Below are 7,032 nucleotides of genomic sequence, written 5' to 3' on the forward strand. Positions count from 1 at the left end.
GGGGAAATGAAGTTAAACATTTTAAAATACATTACTGAACAAGCAGTTTAGAATTAGGATAACACAAGGGGGGATGGCAGGAGTGGAAAATGGGGAAGGAAGATGTATGGACTTTGGTCCTGTCATTTTAGGAATGGGATGTTCATTGACTTAGTCTTCTGTTGTCATTTTACTGGGATGTTCTTCCCGTTTGCCTTTGGTTTTGGTAGGTGTTATTCCTCTTCTCTGTCAAGAGAACATCTTGAAGTATCATTTGTAGGGAAGGTTTGAAAGAGGCAAATCCTTTTAACTTCTCTTTACTCTGGAAGAATTTTATTTCATTTTCAAAGACGAAAGAAAGCTTTGCTGGATATGTTATCCTTGGCCAACAATTTATTTGTTTTAGAATCTGGAATATGTCAGCCCATTCTCTTCTAGCCTGTAGAGTTTCCTGTGAGAGATCTCCTGTGAGTTTAGTTGGCGTCCCTTGATATGTCAATTGATTTTTTTCACATGCACATTTAAGGATCTTTTCCTTATGTTCAGTAGAAGAGAGTTTGATAATCATGTGTCTTGGTGAGGATCGCTTTTGATCAAGCATGTTGGGAGTTCTGTGTCCCTCCTGGATCTTGTTTCCCAATTCTTTCTCCAGATTAGGGAAATTTTCCTTGATTCTTTCATTAAATACATTTGCAAACTCAGCTTCTCTTTCTCCGCCTTCTGGGACTCCCATAACTCTTAGATTTGGTCTTTTAATCGTGTCTTTCAATTCTTGAATACTTTTTTGGGCCTGATCCAGCTCTGCTTCCAGCTTTTTGTTTGCTTCCCCCTGGTGACAGGAGATATCTTCCAATTCTGAGATTCTTTCTTCTGCTTGCTTCACTCTATTTTGGAGACTCTCCACTGTCTGTACTGGTTCGATCTGCTCTGCATTTGATTGATCTTTCATAGGGACAACAACTGATTAGGCTATTTGGACTGTATTAAAATTCACGAAAAGTTGCAAAGCTCTGCAAACTTCTGTTAATTAAAACATTCCATTTACACAAGCCCAAGGACCCCTTTTGTGTTATCAGTTATAATTGTTAAATTAATTCAAAGGTGTCTAAAAGTTACTTTATTTTTCTGTAAAACCTACATGTGCTCCCTAAGATGAGTAAACATATACCTCTTGTTAACGAGTTCTATGGTTCCAGCTGCTCCTGTTTAAAATCTGTTTCTCCGCCCCCCACCCCCCACCAGCTTCTTGCATCCCACTGCAGGGCAGGACTAGGAATGGGGGGACCTCCTGGGTGTTTGGCTTGAACTTTTTAACCGCATGTGTTGCCTTCTCTGCCCACCTGGGTCAGAGTTCCAAGTAGCCCTCTGGCCACGTGACCAGGGGTGGGGTTTGTGGGAATGCATTATAAAAGCAGCTGCCATCAAGCTGCCTAATCACTAGTTCTCCTCTTAGATTCTGCTGGTCTGCCAGTGTGAGCTCCTGTGGCACCTTCTGCTTTATTCCTCCGGCACCCCTTGTCCCAACAGATTTCCAAAATGGTGAGTGTGGTTGCTGACCCCTTCGGCGAGGGCACCATGGAAGCCCAGCTCCCACAGCAGACTAAGATGCAGGTGGCCTGGGTCTTCCCTGCACTCCCAGGGGGAGGATGAGGTGGTTGCTCTGGACCACTGCCCTGGGAAAATCAGAGTGCTTTTGCTTCAGAACCTGGGGACTTGGAGGAACTGAGGTCCCCATGCCCACCACTCCCAAGTGGCTTTATTTTCCCGGCCACCTGGCAGAGCTGTGCACTGCAACTTCCCATGCCATGGGACTTGCTGACTAACCATCTGGAGAAAGGGGAAGGGAAACTCCTTGGGCACTCCTCCCCAAGGGAGAAATAGGCTGTTGTGTGTTTGGACCTGTATATCCACTGTTAAATTCATGGTGCAATTATAACTGAACCGTTAGGCAGGTTTATAAAAACAAGACCACGGAAAGGTGTTTAAAGTGGCAAACTGAGTCAGCATGGACGTGGCATGCAAGGTAACTTCTGTGCATCTCTCGGGCATGGTGGAAACAAGTATCACAAAATACCTGTGGGAGACCTCACCATGTGTTCTGGGGGAATGTAGCAAACGGTATTTTTGGAGGAAGGAATACAGTCTGTACTTGATCTGAGACTTCCCCAACTAGAGCTAGTCAGAGCCCAGTCACACAGCAGCAAGTTACTTGAGGACATTTTGCTGGTGAAACAGTGATTCAGAAAGCAAGGTGGGGTGTTGTGCAATGTTAATACCAAAGGGACTGGGGGCCTGCACAATGGCTCAACTGGCTAATCCTCTGCCCTGCAACTGCCTGCATCCTATATCAGTGTGTGTCCTAACTGTTTCCCTTCTCATCCAATTCCTGCACATTAGCAGGAATCTAGATCAGAAGTGGAGTAGCCAGGAACTGGCTCTCGTCTGTGGCGCCATACCACAGCACTGGGTCCCTCTCAAAACACATGTCTTATTTAGCAGCAGCTGTTGAACATTTCTTAGGCAGCTTTTAACAGCCTGAAATCTCATTCTTTGGGAAAGTAATGAGAGCTTTTCTGGTGTTGATGCAATGCAGTGAGCGTGCCTTTGTTTTCCCTCTCATGTCTGAAGTTGGTGGTGATTGTCTTGCTTTCCTGAACTGGAGGGAATTTGATACCTTTGGGCTGCTGAGCAGGTTGTGAATGAAACCAGGTTTATTCCCCAATGTCCCATCCTCCCATGTTGTGGAAATGGCACCTGGCTTACACTAGCAGTGTGGTCAGCTGGCACACTTAGCCTTTGCTAAAACATGCCCCTCCCTTCTTCACCTTTTGCAGGATGAACACTGCTCTCCCTGGAGAGTTTAGAAGGCTGGCTAGCACCACAATCAGTTTAAGGCAGTGCTACTTGTTGTGGGGAGTTTTCTGCATTGAATTTCTCTGTGCTGGTTTAAGCTGCCTCTTCCAAGGAGAAGGAAAGTGTTGTCTTTCCAAAGAAGAGGATTAAAGAGGGCAGTGAGTTGAATCGGAGTGAGTCAGCTGGCCAGAAGGGGAATGGTGCCTTAGGAACTAGGGGAAACCTACAGATGGCAGAAGAGTTTGTGGTCTCCTAAGATAATGGAAATCCAACCCTGAATACCTAGGGTGACTAGGAAGCAAAGGCCTGTCTGCCTGCAGAACTGGAAGCTCATTGACAGAGCTTTGGTCTCCCAAAGCAGCTTCTCTTCATTGGGTTTTCAGCAACATCTTGTGAAGGAAGTAGAGCCTGGGCAGGAGAAGTCTGGGAAGGTGACAATCTGCCTGGAAGATTGATGAGTCATTTGGGCGTGAGTCACTCACCATTGTCTCATCTGGGGTGTCCTTTTCTTTTGCCTCTTTCCTCCCCACAGCGTGAGTGCATCTCCATTGGTCAGGCTGGTGTCCAGATCGGCAATGCCTGCTGGGAGCTCTACTGCCTGGAACACGGGATCCAGCCCGATGGCCAGATGTCAAGTGAAAAGCCAATTGGAGTCTTAGACCAGTCCCTCGACACCTTCTTCAGCGACACAGGCACTGGCAAGCATGTGCCCAGGGCCATGTTTGCAGACCTGGAGCCCACGGTCATTGGTGAGCTGGCACTGGGTACCAGGAGCAGGGCCAGGAGCTCTGTGCAGGGGGAGCCCCTGGTAAACTGGGGAGGGACAAGGTCGGTGACAGGTGGCCCAACTGCTTCCCCTCTTCAGATGAAGTTCATACTGGCACCTACCGCCAGCTGTTCTACCCCAGCAGCTCATCACTGGCAAGGAAGATGCCACCAGTAACTATGCCCATGGCTACTACAGTGTTGGCAGGGAGATCGTTGAACCTGTCCAAGAGCAAATCCACAAGATGGTGAGTGTAGTGGCTTGACTGAAGCGGGGTGGGTATTTTGCTTGGGGCTCTCAGAGGAACCAAACTTTCAGAATGATTGCTGCCACCTGAAGGAGACTCTGATATTCCATTTAACTGATTGGGCTCCTTGGACCCCTAGGCCTGGGTGATGAGTAGGAGCAACAGCTGCTTCCCTGCTTCCCTGTCTTCTCAGGCTGCCTCAGGCCCTCATGTCCAGTGAGGTCAACTTACTTGGAGTCTAGGAGAGATCCAAGCAGCCTTCTCAGTTTTGTTGACAAGTGTGACCATGAGATCCTTTGTTATAGCACATCTTTGTAATGGCTCGTGTGGGGGTGCTCAACTCCTATACTTTAACTTGTTGATCAAGCTCATTGGAAGAGGCTGGGCTGGTGTCTGTTCCACAGAAAGTCCCAAGCTCGCAAAGTGGGTACCATCCTGATTAGAAACAGCCAGAGCCCAGAACTTTGACTCACACTAATGAAGCTGAGAGTGGGGGCAGGTACCTCCTCAGGATAACAGCGAGTGTGTCACTGAGACTTGCAGAAACCTGGCCTGGCTGCTCCCCTGGAGCTTCTGACTGTGGCTGACTGTTGCAGGCAGCCTCCTTCATGTGAACACACTGTTAAGATTGTAGTCATTAGGAGCTTTTTGGTCCCATGTTCTTTGGGTATGTGATCAGCTCGTGAGCAGTTGACAAAAGTCATGTGTGAAGCCAGGCCAGGGGAGCGTATTACAGCAGGCCCAGCTCAGCCATTCTGTTCCCAAAAACATGAAGGACACAAGTTCACAGCTTCTTGCTTCTCCCAGATATTTCCCAGCAACTTGTGCAGCATGGGTTCTTGCTTCCTATGCTTGGACATCAAGCTTCAGCCACAAGAGTGACTTGGCAAGCAGGACATGACTAGGGGGACAGATACGCTTTCAAAAGATATGTGTTTTAGGCTCTGTTGTGAAGTTCATTCACTCTGATGACCTTCCATGGATATGCTTGGTTGCAGGAGTTTTTGCATAAGTGTATGACACTGGGCAGACCAGGGTCAGCCCTGCACCTTATGTTCTGTCTAGTGGTCAGCCAACTGAGGGCGGGTTGAGAGTGTCCCTTGCTGTGAGCCTGTGAGGGGTTAGGTGGTGTGCTTGCAGCCGAGCAGCCCCTCCTGTGGTGTCAGGGCCTCAATGCTAATCACTTTCTTTGCCAGCTTACCAGCATTAGCTGGCTCCCCAGGACCAGGCTATATGCTATGCTAAGGCCTCATTGAATTTCTCAAAAACCTGAGAGAGGGAGACTGCATTTCTCACTCAATGGGAGCAATGATGCAGAGTGAGTTTGGTCACAGTTGCACAGAAAGGAATGGGCAGAGCCGGATCTAGATTCAGCAACAGGGTCCAGGTATGGGGTTTCTCTGTACTCCAGACCAGGAAGAAAACAAGTGCCAAGAGCTGATGAGGTCCAGGCACAAGGCTAGGGGTCTCACGCCTGCCATGCAGTGGCTCTGACAGCTCACAAGCAGGTGCCCTTAGTCTGTGGGCAGCAGGGGCACCAGAAAACTCTCTCAGGTACTGTTGCAGGACTTGTGATTCTTCTGCCTGAAGCAATGAAGAGTTAACTTCATGTTGAAACAGGCTTTGGAGCAGGCCCTTCCTCTCCCTGCCCTCCTCCCCAGGAGTGACTGAGTTTTGATGTATAGCACCTAGAAGCTCTTTGGTTGTTCTTGGCAAATGGCCAACAGAATTTAAGTCACTGTGTGCATAGTCAGGGGTTCAAAGAAGTCCTCTGTGACTTGGAGCAAGTGAATCCACACTAAAATGTACAAACCTCTTTTGCAGGCTGAGCAGTGCTCGGGCCTGCAGGGCTTCCTGGTGTTCCGCAACTTTGGTGGGGGTACAGGTTCTGGGTTCAATTCACTTCTAATGGAATGCCTCTCCGTCGATCACGGCAAGAAGTCCAAGCTGGAGTTCTCCATCTACCCAGCCCCTCAGGTCTCCACAGCTGCAGTGGAGCCCTACAACACCATCCTCACCACCCACACCACCCTGGAACATTCGGAATGTCTTCACGTTGGACAACGAGGCTATCTATGACATCTGTCGGAGAAACCTTGACATTGGGCACCCCCGTTACAATAACCTTAACTGCCTTATGAGCCAGGCTGTGTCGTCCATCACAGCCTCTCTGCGGTTTCAGGGAGTCCTGAATGCTGACCTGCAGGACTTCAATAAAAATTTGGTCCCCTGGCCCCGCATCCAGTTCCCTCTTTCCACTTACGCCCCAGTTGTCTCCATTGAGAAAGAAGACCACGAACAGCTTTCTGTAGCAGAGCTCACCAATGCTTGCTTTGAGCCAGATAACCAGTTGGTAAAATGCGACCCTCAGCACGGGAAATATATGGCTTGCTGCCTGTTGTGCCGTGGGGATGTGGTTCCCAAAGACGTCAACGGTGCCATTGCTACCATCAAGACCAAGCGGAGCATCCAGTTCGTGGACTGGTGCCCCACTGGCTTCAAGGTTGGCATTAACGCTCAACCTCCCACTGTGGTGCTTGGTGGAGACCTGGCCAGGGTCCCTCGAGCTGCCTGCTTGATCAGTAATACCACAGCTATTGCCTAAGCCTGGGCTTGTCTGAGCCACAAGTTTGACCTCATGTATTCCAAGCAGGTATTTGTTCACTTGTATGTGGGTGAGGGCATGGAGGAGGGAGAGTTTAAAGAGGCTTGTGAGGACATGGCTGTGTTAGAGAAAGATTATGAGGAGGTGGAAGCAGACTACCATGTCAGAGGATGAGGAGTATTAGTTTGTTCATAACTGCTGGTTGTTCTACACATCAATATTTCTTTCCTGATGTGCTTCTTGGAAATGAGTGTTTCCTGGCTAGTTCACTTACCTGCTCTTGATGTTTCAGGCAGATTCCAATAGCCATTGGCCCACGGTATCCATGCCTCTCCTTTATGAATTCTCCCGTTTCTCCAGGTAGAGCCTGTAGAAGCATCTCTGTTGTATTGAGGATAGTGTAGGTTTGCCACGGTCACTCCCTAGAATGCCACTGCTTGCCTGGGTGCCCCTCAGACCCTGCTCATGGCCTTGGCACTTGTGAGCCTTCTTAGGGATGTTTTCCTCTTTTCAGGTTTTGTTGTGAAGAACCATTGCCCTTCCTTCCTTGAAAGCTGGTAGGAAGTTACACTTCCAAAGTAT

The 7,032-nt window shown here is 48.7% G+C and overlaps 1 pseudogene; it reads left to right on the plus strand.

Moving 5' to 3' along the window:
• The first annotated feature begins 671 nt into the window (after positions 1–671).
• LOC121162917 lies at positions 672–6,624 on the plus strand (annotated as a pseudogene).
• Positions 6,625–7,032: the final 408 nt, after the last annotated feature.

The sequence above is a fragment of the Ochotona curzoniae genome, unplaced genomic scaffold (genome assembly GCF_017591425.1).
Source record: "Ochotona curzoniae isolate NIBS_2020 unplaced genomic scaffold, NIBS_Ocur_1.0 contig_599, whole genome shotgun sequence".
Lineage (NCBI taxonomy): Eukaryota > Metazoa > Chordata > Mammalia > Lagomorpha > Ochotonidae > Ochotona > Ochotona curzoniae.